Raw genomic sequence first — 12,944 nt, forward strand, 5'->3', positions numbered from 1 at the left:
TTTAGGTGTTACAATTCAGCGGCATTAATTCCGTTCACGTTGTTGTACAACTGTCACCAGTATTCTTCTCTAGAACTTTTGTATCATGCCACGCTGACACTCTCGTACCCATTAAACATGAACTCACTACTATCCCTTCCCTGCTGCCCCTGATGACCAATATTCTACTTCCTGTTACAAATTTAACTATTCTAGGTATCTCATAAAAGTGGCATCATGCAATATTAGTTCTATGATGTCTGATGTATTTCACTTAGCATAACGTTTTCAAGATTCATCCGTGTTGTAGCATGTATCAGGATTTCATTCATTTTAAAGGCCAAATAATAATTTAGTTGTATACATATACACATTTTGTTTATCCATTCATCCATTGATGGACATTTGGGTTCTTTCCACCTTTTGCCTATTGTGAGTAATACTGCTGTGGACATTGGTGTATAATTATCTAAGCTCTTGCTTTCAGTTCCTTTGGGTATAGACCTAGACGTGGAATCGCTGGATCTTATGGCCATCCATGTTTAATTTTTTTGAGGAACTGTCACACTGTTTTCCACAGTAGTTGGGCTATTTTATATTTTCTCCAGCAATCTACAAGGGTTCCGATTTCTCCACACCCTCACCAGTATTTGTTACTTTCTGGTTGTTTTTGATAGTAGCCTTCCTAATGGGTATGAAGTGGTATCTTACTGTGGTTTTGATGTGTGTTTCCCCGACGGCTAATGATGTTGACCATCTGTAAGTGTTTTTCCTTTTTTTTTTTTTTTTAGAAATATCTATTCAAGTCCTTGGCCCATGTTTGAATTGTATGGAGTTTTTGTTGTTTCTGAGTTGTCTTATCCTTGCTTTTTGACATTCAGAGTCTGCAGTGTTTGTATGTCCTTTGTATCCTTGTGTGTTTTTAAGTATGTGTGGTAAATTATGCCTTTCTATGCTTGAATGGCCCAATCATTTCTTTTATGGGACTGTCCCTCAGGTGGCTCATTAGCAGCTAATCATCCTCGTGCTTGGAGGTAGCTCCTGGCTATGTCACCTGCCACCACCAATTCCCTTTGCCCCTGTGCTGAGTTGTTGGATGGAGAGGCAGTAATGGAAGATGGGCCATCCCTCTTCAGGAAGGAAGTTGGGAACTTGGTGTCCTCTCCAGGGCAGCCATTACAGGGGTTCATGTATAGCCTCCTTCCATCTTGTCTCCAGCCCTTCAGTTCTCATCCCCGTCCTATCGTTACCCTCAGCAAAAAGCCACAACAGCTTTTTAGAGGACTGTGGTCTAGAATAGCAAAGAGATAAGTGGGTATGTGAAACCACAGACAGGCTCATCCCGGATACTCACGCGAAGCACAGACGAGTGTGGAACAGTGAGGGATCGCACGAGCATGCCTGCATACACACAGGTACACGGGTGGCAGGGTTTCTAAAAGTGCCAGCCACTGTGATCCCTCTTCTTTTCTTTCACAACCGAAGCACTTCCTCTCCTGCGGAAACCTAACCTCCATCTGTGTTCCAGATCCAGTTTTCTTTCTGTCTCTTCAGTCAACTGTGTCCATCAGTGTCTCCTCTACTCTTCTCAAGTGTGTATCTTCATCCTCTCCCTCTCCACTAGCTTTAGTCACATTCTGTTCATTTCCATCTTCAAACAAATTGCACACATCCTCCACCTCACCCCCACCTCTCCTTTCAGCGACAACTGCCCCATCCTTGTTTTGCAACCTCTTCAGGGCCAAATTTCTTAAAAGGGACTCCATGGTCCAGTGACCTCACACTGAGTCCTCAAGGCATCTGACCTTACCTGTCCATGCTAGTGCTATGAGTCTCACCAAGGTTATCTGCCTACCTGGAGCTGAGTCCACTGAACGCTCACAGTCTTGCTTGAGCTCTCTGTAGCTTTTGGATGAGAGTCAATCACTCCTCACGTCACTACTTGCCTCCCGCCACACACTCCCACCATTCTCTCTGCTTCTCTCCTACCAATCCCTTACATATTTCTGGTCTACCGGCTCTCTGCTTTTCTAACCCTCAACTACCATAGATGGCATTAAAATGCACGTACTTGTGCTTCCCAATGCCCTATCTTCAGTTTAGATCTGTCTCCTGAGCGCCAGGTATGAACAGCTTGGACGCCTATCTATTTGTTGGACAGCTGCACCTGGATATTCTACAGACACCTCAAGCTCAACATGTCCCAAACTGAACAGCGTCTCGTCCTCACCAAACCTGCTTCTCCACCAGTGTTCTCAAGCCAGTAATCGGCAAAGTTGCCTCAGCCAGACTCCTGTAGGCTTCAGGTACACGTCTGTCCCAACTCTCTTATCCAATAAATCTCAAGTCTTGGGGATTCTATTGCCGAAAATGTCTCCTTTGGAAAAGAACTTATTTTGATTAAGAATACATGACATGATTGAAAATTCAAACAGCACACAAGATGTCTGGGGAATGAAAGCTTTCCCACCTCTGTCCCAGCCCTTCAGGGATATTCACTTAGGAAAGTTTGTTACTTATGCTTCCAAAAATGCTCTATGCATATCTAAGCATATGTATGTATATACTCCTTTTTAAAACTCCTATAGTATACAATGTACTAGAAAAACAGTTCTTGCGTGTTTCACTTAATATGTTTTGAGGACTGTTCCATGCTAATATAACATAAAACACACAAAACAAAAACCAAAAACCAGCCTTTCCTTTGTCTCTGCCTCTTTGAACTGTGTTGCTGTTCTAAAACGGACCACCGTCATCTCCTGCCTGAATTACCGAGGTAGGACCTGCTGTCTTTGCTTGCAGTCTTGTGCACTCCAGTCCATAGTCCACACAACAGCCTAAACAATCTGCTTAAAACGCAACTCCTGCCTCAAACTGTGGTCTTCTGAAAGCCCTTCCATGGGCCGACCGCTGGCAGCCCCCAGCCTCTTGCACTCTGTGTCACCCAGCTGGATTAGTATTAGTTGTTCACCAGTGCAATAGTCTTCTTGGCCCTCACAATTGCCAGGCCTTTCTACCTTTTTGCACCCATCCCCCCTCCCATTCATTCTATTGTTCTCAACTTAGCCATCATACATTGGGTTGTGTGGGTGGGGTGGGGGGGGAGGTGTCCCTGACCCACAGGCCAGGTGAGAATCCACCTGCTCTGTTTCCAGCCCACCTGTATTTTCTTTTTGTTGCACATCCTGCACTTTATTGTACTGACTTGTTGAAATGTCCATCTTCTTTAGTAGACTTTGAGCTCCAGAAAGACAAAGGTGACGTCCATCTCATTCATCACTGTGTTCCCAGTGGGTGGCATAATTCCTGGTACAATGTAGTACGTAATAAATATCCATTCACGGAATCCATGAATGATTGACCTGTCTTTATTCTAAGTTCTCCCAGTGGCCACACTTGGTTGTTTTCCCACCTGTCAAAGCGGTAAAAAAAAAAAAATTAAAAAAAATTAAAAAAAAAAAAGCCTGCCTTTGAATGGGGTTGTAATAATTAAAAATGGGCAGAGAGTATGGGTGAAAACTTTTTGGATAGGAATAGCATGAATCTGTGTATGTGAGAGAGACAGACAGAGAGAAAAGGAGGAGGAAGAGGGAGAAGAGAAGATGAGGGATGTTATGAGGAAGAAGACAAGAAGGGAAGAACCCCAGCAGCAGAGCTCTGAGCCAGATCTTACCAAACCGTCTGGTGTGTGTTATCTTCTGAAAGAAGCGTTCGAGGCAATCTACAGGAATCGACGTCTGCCCTCAGGAGCCTGGATGAGAAAGGAGAAGAAGCAAGCACAGCCGCTCCGCACCACACGCAGACAGGGTAAGGGAACCCCGTGCCAAGGGGTTCAAGTGGCTGGCAGATGTCCTGGTCCTGACAGGTTTACTGATGGGACTCCTGAGACGAGGGTGGGGAATAGAGAAAACTGCTGTTCCTGCCGCAGGGATCCCCCAAACGGTTGCCGGCAGCTTTGGGAAGGAATGGCAGGGGTCAGTGTCCCTCTGCACTGAAGGAATGCCAGGAAAGGTCTGGGTCCTGAGACTGAGGGAGGGCAGAAGCGACAGGAGAGGCTGGTGAACAAAGGACTAACGTTGTAGGTCCCTGGGTGGAAAAATGGAGCTGGAGGGAAAGTAAACCGTGGCATGCTCAACATGCCTTTGCACACCTGACTTCACACAATGGAAATCGGAGAAAATACCTTGACATGGGCTCAAGGGTTTGACCCCACTTCTCCAGGTCAGGCCTACCTGTTTCTTAAAAGCGAATGGGGAAAATATTGAGAAATGTGCAAGGAAAGAAATACTTTGACAGTAACACTGAGTGGGTTGTGTAACGTGGAGGGCAGCCAGGCAGGAGCCACCTGGGGTAGGGCTGGACACACCTGCTTCCTTTGCTTGTACCATTTCTTTGTTATCCTGGTACTGAGGAGGCGGTGGTTATAGCCATGGGGCCCCAGGGAGCGGGGGCTTGTGCAAGGCCAGGCTGCAGCTGGAGGGACTGACGGTGCACGTCCCCACTTACCTGTGCAGCGCTGGGCATCTGTGAGAGTGGGTCTGCTTGTATGTGCATACGTGCATGCAAATGGCTCTTAAAGGGCTGCTCCCTTTTCAACAGTGCTTTCACTCCTTCCTGCCTTCTGCTGGAGTGAGTTGCTTGCTTAAGTGCTTCCTGATCAAGCTGTGGAATCAACTAGGGGGGCTGGCCCAAGGTTCCTCCAAGGACACCATCAGTGCCACCCCCTCCCACCACTGACTTCATTGGCCACTGGCTCTCTTGGGTTCCGGGCTAACCTGAGGACCACTCAGTTTGCCTCTGCCAACTCTCATTTCCATCAACATTCCCCTCGGACAGCCAGGGCCCTTTAGGTGTGAGGTGTACAGGTGAAAATCCAGGTTCAGTTTGCTGCTTTGCTGTGCTATTAGCTGATGATTTCTGATTTATCTACCCACCATGGTTATGAAAAACTAGTAGCAGCATGCACACGGGTCACTAACATTTTACCGACGGAGGGAGTTGTTATCACAGTATCTCTGCCTTCCCCTGGTTCACCTCTGTTATGCTTTCACTTCCTCTGCTTTCCCTCATCCCTCTCCAGGCACTGCATCCCTGTGGCATGAAGGTGACCTCTGACACAGTCCTTTGAGATGTTCCCCTGCCCTGGGTCAGAGAGAGTGACCCCCAAATGCATGGCTGGTCTCTTTCCCCAGAACCGTCAGACCCGGTCCCTCCTCTCCCCATATAAACCAGGTGTGGAGAGGACAGTGGCCAATTGTTCTGTCTTTTCCTGGGCAAAGGCTCGGTCTGCCTCTTCATCTTCTGTATCATTCCATGTGTGAACCTGGTGGGCAAGAAGGAGACAGCTCCCGGGCCCTCCAGGCCTCAGGTCAGTGATCACCTCCTGGCCCTGGGTCCCAGACCAGCCAGGAGGGGGGCTCAGGATTCAAGGGCGGGATGGAGGGCGTGGGTGCAGCCACAGGTGCCTTTCTGCACACACACACCACACCCTCCCGTTCACTCCAGCTGCTTCTCACCTCCCACCTTCAACAGGCCAATTAGTCTTTCAGGGCAGAAGTCAGTGTCTCTCTGTGTGTGGGCTGGGGATTGACAAACACCCTCCCCCATCCCAGGACACACACATGCACACTTGCCTGCCACCTCCCGTTGTTCCCCTGTCACCTTCTGGGCCTCTCTCTTGTACACTGACCCACCTTTGCCTTTGGGTCTTAGGCAAGGAAATGCACCCACGAAATAGCTTGCAGTTTCCTGGGCACAGATCATTCTCCATAGAACACTATTTAACGTACACTTCACGCCAGGAACTCTGAGAGGGAGAAAGAGGAACTCCAAGGGGTTTAGCCTCTGCCTCTCAGGGTCTGCCAGCGGGGGAGACGGGCAGGTACAGGAACATGTTGAGGCAATTCTCTTCTTTACACGAAGTGCATGGAAAAAGGCAGGTGGGAGCGCAGAGGAGGCTGGCACGAGCCCCGGCTGGGTGAGGATGGTTGCAGAGGGAAGAGAGAGCATGACATTTGAGCTGAGCTTCCAGGGACGAGCTGTATCGAAGTTTATACTCCAGCTACTTCCTGTGAGGTACCTTCCTGAACCAGGCCGAGACGACGTGGTTACCGAGCCTGATGTGGGGAATGCCATAGAGCCAATTTCCTGCTCGCTTCAACAGCGAACAAGGGAGCGGGAACTCAACAGTGTCTTTGGGAAGGAAAGAGGGTAAGGGCTGTGGGAGAAATGATACAGAAACCCACCCTGTGGAGGTGGTAACAGTCTGAGGTTGGATCTGCTCTGGGCCCATGGGAGGATTTGCCCACAGGAGGGTAAGCTGGTCATTGAAAGGTCCCCAAGACCCCCAAATAGCAGCCGACAACAGGACCAAGGGAATAAGAACACAGGCTGCCTCCCACACCTCTCATCAAGTTCTCACCACCAGCCTGAGCAGAAGCGGTTGTTATTCTCCTTTTCCAGACTGGCACCGAAGGCGTGAAGAAGGTGAGGGCCCAGCACAAGGTCAGGTAACTATGACTTGTGCTCATTCTGTAGACGGGAAACTGAGGCTCAGAGGTCTCTTGACTGGCAATTACCAGTTTGACTTTGAACCCCAATTGTCTGGCCTCAAGGCCAGTGCTGCTTCCACTCCAAGACTCGGGGCCCCCGGGACAAGACAGCTCCAACGTCTCTACCAGAAAGTTATTTCCTGGATGTGTTCAATTTCAAACACTCCCACCCACGCAGATACAATAAAGCCAATGACTTGCATTCATGTGATGCTGTACGGCATATAAAGTCTTGTCATGTCCCGTATCTTTAACCCTAACAACCACCTGTGGAATAAATAGGGCAAGATGGCTGTTCTCAGTTTACAGACAAGGAAGCTGATTCGCGGAGAGATTGTATGGTTGATGTCACAGATGTCATCTGTGCAGAGCAGGACAATAACCCAGAGCCTCTGGGCACCTGGAGAGACCTGTCACCACAATAGCTCCCTCACCTGCCTGTATGGACAGATGGACAAATCCCACGTAGCCGGGGCACCACCCTCTCCACCAAGTTGGCAGCGAGGGCCAGCACAGAGGGTGGAATTCAGAGATACGTGTGCCATGCTAGCTCACAGGCACCTGCACACCTCTGACAGTAAACGCTTTAGTCCACCCATCAGCCACCCTCAGTGAGGGCACACACCTCAGCCACAGAATCACACGCTGGCACCTGCAGTGTAGACGGCGGTGGGTGGCCCTCTGCCCTGCAGTTTCCTTCTGCCCTCTGGTCTGCGCGCAGGGGTTTGAAGCCCAACCCTGACTGCCTAATGGTTCCTGACTTCCCTGTAGCTTGGGGACACATGTAAGTCAGCTCTTGTTTCTGGGAACTTCAGCCAGGCCAGAAGAAGGGGGGAGGAGTCAGGGAGGGGGGCCAGGACACAGCATGTGGGTAACGGGCTGATTCCTATCAGGAGATCACAGCGTGCGCTATCAAATGCTGAAATACGCCTGACATTTACACTCTGACCTGCACGGGGTCCCACTCAGAGGGCACTGAGTGCAGACGGCCTGTGCAGGGGGGCAGGCCAGGTGGGGGAGGTGCATGCAGGGTAGTGTCTCGTACTTTCTTTCCTAATGCGTGTTATTGTAGTGGCTGGCCAGGGACCTCCTGCTCCTGCTGCCTAGGTAGGTCCAGAATTGCCCAATAGCTATCTGGAGGACACATTGTTTGGCTCCAGCCCCTCCCTTGTCCCAGGTGGGGCACCACCTCTTGGCCCCCTGGTTCCCGGCCTCTCCACCCTCCTCTCAGCTCCCACCACGCCCTGCTTAGGCATCTACCACAGACTCTGCCCGGCCCCTTGTGTCCCAGCCTGGCACTGCCTGCAGTCCTGGGGTGGCCCACCCCTTCCCGCAGGCTGCTCTGTCCCTCGGCAGAGCTATGTATAAGCCTGGCTGTGGGGCCAGCCGCCCCAGGTCTGCCTCTTGGGTGTCAGGCCCCAGGCCCCAGGCCCCCAGTGGTTGCTCCTTCTCTGTCCTGCCCCTTCCCTCCTCCTGAATGCCTTCCCCTGCCTCTCAGCCCCTGCCATCAGGAGGAAGTGGCTGCCTGCTCCCCCACCCCCACCCCACCCCACAACCCCAGCTGTCTGCAGTCAACAATTGCCCCGACTTTTAGCACAAGTCTGGCATTTTGCTTGGTTTTTGTGACAGCAGTAGTGGGGTGTCTGGGTGAGTTCTTGTGCTAAACAGATAGAATTTGAAAGTTCTTCTCACCACCCCGTTGCCCTTTCATTGAGTTTGTTGGAGTCGGGAGAGGAAAAGAATAAGAAATGCAGGAGGGTACAAACTGAGGAAAGGAGGCCGATGAAACGCTGCCATTGCAAGGCTCCTGCTGGAGGAAGCTGTGGTTTCCAGTTTGAACACATGTTTTTGGAAAAGGGTTTTGCTTTTGGTTTGGGGTTTTAATAGCGACGATCTGATTTGGGATTATTATGGCTAAATCCTGTCTCCTCAGCCACAAAGCAATCTGTTTACTCTAGGCTTAGTGGTCTCACCTGCCCTGAGCCCAGCATCCCAGTACGCAGAGCAGAATGGACCAGACTGGAGAGCCAGCCTGCTCCCGCCTTGTCAGAAGGGCCACACACCTGGTCCTCAGCCCTGTCTCTGGGGAGGCCCCCATGGTGGAGGGCTGTGGCTTCTCTTTACCCAGACCGACCGGGGTCACAGGCTAGAGCATGATCAGAAGCCTTGTGTCCCCATGTTCTGCTTGCCTGCCTTCTCGCTCTCCTCTCTGCTTGATGGAGATCTGCCCTTGTGATGCAGAGACCAAAAAAGATGGAATTCATCTGAGAGATAAAAGCCCTTTCTGATATGAGGTGCCCTGAGCTCCAGCCTTTCCTCGGGTAGAAGCAGAGGGAGGCTGCTTGGGGTTGCAGAGCGTGTTCAAAGGAACAGGGACACATAACGGTCCTTATTTTTGCAGATCGGGAAACTAGAAGGTAAAATGACTTGGCCAGGGCCAAACAGTGATTTCTGGTCGCACCGGGGTTGGAATGTAGCCGTCCTGATCACACACCGTTGCTCTGTTTGTTTTGCCTCTTCCAGAAGCCAGCCTCATGGTTCATTCACCATATTTGGCAAGCTCTTTGGCGTCTGTGCACACTCAGGCTTAGTTCCTGGTAGACTTCTTTGGTGCCTGAAATAAAGGAGTTTGGGATGAGGTAAGTTGGGATGGAAGAGACTGGGGGAGGCAGCAGAGCAGAGGGGTCCAGAAGAAGGCCTCGGGGTCTGGGAGGAAGAAAGAGAAAGGGAGGAAGGGAAAAGAGGTTTGGGAAGCATGGCTGTGGTCTTTCACACCCTCCTGCACACTGTCCTATCTCCAGAGGGGCCAGGCTGGGACTATGAGCACAACTCCAGCCTACGGAGACCTTGAGAGAGAGTCAGAGTCAGGTCAGAGCTCGGTGGGGCTCTCTCCAGCACTCGGTCCCTTTTCTGTCACTTCCTAGATGTGAAGATATTGGGAACAAGATGCTCAAAATAATTGAGAGGGTGAGAGAGAGACTGCAAATCGAGGGAGACCTCTCAAGGCCGGATCAGATCATCTTCCCTGCAGAGGTGGGGCGGGAAGAGAGGGGTCCTGGCTGATAGGGGAGGATGCTCCCTTACCTCCTACATCCCACACATCTTACACCCATATGCCCATCTATGTCCTTAGGCACATTCTGCAAAGGGGTAAGCATCCAGAAGGACCAATGCTTGTGAATTTTAAAGCCTACAGACTCTTAGGACAATGCCAGAACACAGACACATGTGCATACATCCCTATTTGGACACAGTGCTGTGATACACTGATTTATTTCACATAAAACATGCCATGCATACACATATGTTAAGTAATGTGCACACGCAGAGGTGAGAATGTGCAACTGGCTGCATGGTTCCCTTTGTCATGGTCTCTGCTGTCCCCCACTCCCCACCCCCCATGCCCCAACCCCATGCCCCATTTCCACCACCAACTCAGCTTCTCAACCATCTTCCTCTTGGCTGTCCCCAGATCTTTTCAAGAAAGCATGGAGAACCTGAGACTCCCCCATGATGTGAGCGCTTAGGCGGATTCAAGAATGAGGCTGGAGAGGCTGGAGGAAATGAGGGCAGAGGGATGGAGCTACAATTAGGAACTGGGGAAAAGTGCATGATCGTTCTGCAACAACTTAGTCCTGACCTGTGAAAGCTGAAGGGCCTGTGTGTGCACATGTGGCTCGTAGACCTTTGGAGTAATGAGTTTCAGTTGCAAAGGACCTCGGAGTTTCTAGGACCAACTGTTCACCAAATAGCCAGCACTAGGGCTCCCAGTCAGACATCTTAGCAGTCTACCATCCTCCCCGAGCCCCCAGGCAGTGACGTAACGTGTGCTTGCTCCCTGGTGATCTGTCACCGCTCCTGTGTAGGCTTTATGAGCTGGCACACGGGGCTCGTGAACCCAGTGACTGGAACAAACTCCAAGCTGAGTGAGCAGTGGTTTTGACCTCGCTGCCCTGTGCCAGCTCTGTCATCACAGCCCCTTGGCCTGCCTAGCCAGCCCTGCTCAGACAACGGAGCTACGGAGACACCCTCCAAGAGGGGGTAGGAAGCAGGGATGGGGTGATGCAGGAAGCTGAGCAAGGAAACAAAGAGACAGCGATAAGGAAAAGAAGAAAAAGAAACCTAGGGTTCTACAGAGAGACCACTGAGAGCCATGGACGCAGATACAGACACACCGCATATCATACCCACACAACTATGCACATGTGCACACACACATACCTCACACACATAGACCACAACCACACACACACGTACGTGCACACACACATACCTCACACACATGCACTAGCACAGAGACCTTAAGACCAAGCGAGCAGACACAATTGCAGAGAGGTGGTGAGAGAGGAAAACTAGAGGGAAACATAGAAAGACATGGAACAAACAAAAAGAGGGAAAAGACCAGCAAAATAAATAAATAAATAAATAAATAAATAAATAAATAAATAAATGTATACATATACATATATATGCAATTTTTTGCCCTAAATCAGTGGTTCTCATAGAGAGTGGGTTTTGCTGACCCTCCCCACACCCAGAGGAAATCGGGCAATGTCTAAAGACATTCTTGATTGTCACAACTGAGCCAAGGGGGATGCTATTGTCACCCAGTGAGTGGCGGCTAAACATCCTACAATGCATAGGAACAGCCCTCACACTAGAGAATTATTTGTTCCAAGATGTCAGCAGTGCCCAGGTTGAGAAACGGTGCACAAAATGCAGAATCAGCATCAGGCAGCTCCTACACCCCCAAGGCGGGCTGTGCCCAGTCCTGCACAGACTGACACACACATACGTGGCATCTCCCTGACGCCCTTCAGCCCCCGCCAGTGTGGCCCTCAGAAGAGACCAGTCCTAATCTGGCTGCCCCGCTGCCCCCAGCCCCTGCGTTGAATCCCGAGGACCTAACTTTTGCTTTGAGTTCGAGCTCAGCCCAAGGCAGGAAGAGCTGGTCAGAGGCCTTCTGTCATTCTTCACCTCGTCCAGACCCAGTCCAGGCCAACCCTCCAGGCCTTCTTCCCTCATGGACACTGACCTCTTCATTCCCCCAGGGCTGGGTCAGAGACCAACTGCCATGGGGTCAGGGACAGACTGGACATCAGTCACCTCAAGTCCATCTGCTCGTCGTTAAGAGATGGGACGATTGAGAGGGCAAATGACTTGCCCAGAGTCATAAAAGTCTCCTTAAATTTGGAATCTGGGCAAGGGGCCTTGGAGAGGGTGTGATGGCAGGTCTGACCCGATGAGGCGAGCAACTGTGACCATCGTCCCATGGGTTCCAGTCTCGCTCTCACTCCCCTCGTCCCCTCACCTACAGCCTCCTGTATTTGGACACTCGAATCTGGGCCTCTGGGTTGCAGAACCAACCGAGTCCTCCCCTGTTGGGAGGTGCTGCCCAGCACAGCCGTGGAGTGGGCCAGGGCGCCATGCCGAGCTCCTCAAGAGAAGAGGAGTTCCAGGGCAGCCAGGACTGCTCCTGTCCCCTCAGAGCCAGCAATCCTGGAGGTCCAGGGAATGTGGCTGTAAGGTGTGACGGGAGCAGTGTGACCCAGCGCATGGCCCATCTTCCCCACTGTCCAAGCACACGCTGTTGGAGCCAAGAGTTGAGAGGGCACTGTTGGCAGAAGCTTGTGTCTGGCAAACTGCCCCCTCCCCTCCCAGCCCTTCACACCCATTTTGAGTCTGTTCTAAATTTCCCATTTGTCCTGGTGACCCACACAGAGGCCACAGCAGGTGGCAGAAGCTGGGGAAGGAAAGGGAGGTTTGGAATGACTGTGTCCACCTGTAGCCTTCCTCCTCCACGTGCAAATACCTCATTGCCTTTTCCTCGCGCCCACCAGGGACTGAACTGGGGTCTTTGGCTGGAGCCCAACAGCACAGAGAAGGTGGGTGGGTCAGCAGGCAGACAAACGCTGGCTTAATGGGCGCAAAGGTCCTGGGTTCAAGGTTTGGGTTCTAGCACCTTCCCGTCAACCAGCCTGAACCCACTGACCCCAGGGTGGGTGGGGAAGGCAGTGAATCAAGCTGCACTGTTTGCTCAGGGTGCTATGGCCTGGCCTTGGGCCCAACAGCTGGAACAGGTGGCCTGCTTTCCCTTCAGATTTGAGGGCGGCCCTCCTACACCCCACCCACAGAGACGCCCCACCCTGCACCTAAGCTTCTTCTTTCCCCTACACACAATCACACTCTCACACACACATGCTCACACACGCACATGTCACACACACATACACATTCTACTCACTGGGTCCGTCAGCCCTCTGAATCAGGGACAGGTAGGACAAAAGCAGACTGGTGCTAGTGGGTGTCCCACGCGTACCTGGGACTCTAAATGCCCACTCAGGCCCCAGGCCACCAGCTCCTGGTTGCCATGGGACTTTGCATAAACCAGGGCCTCTGTTTCTTTCCAGTGTA

This window comes from Rhinolophus sinicus, chromosome 8 (assembly GCF_057876585.1).
Source record: "Rhinolophus sinicus isolate RSI-liver-muscle chromosome 8, RSI-T2T, whole genome shotgun sequence".
NCBI lineage: Eukaryota > Metazoa > Chordata > Mammalia > Chiroptera > Rhinolophidae > Rhinolophus > Rhinolophus sinicus.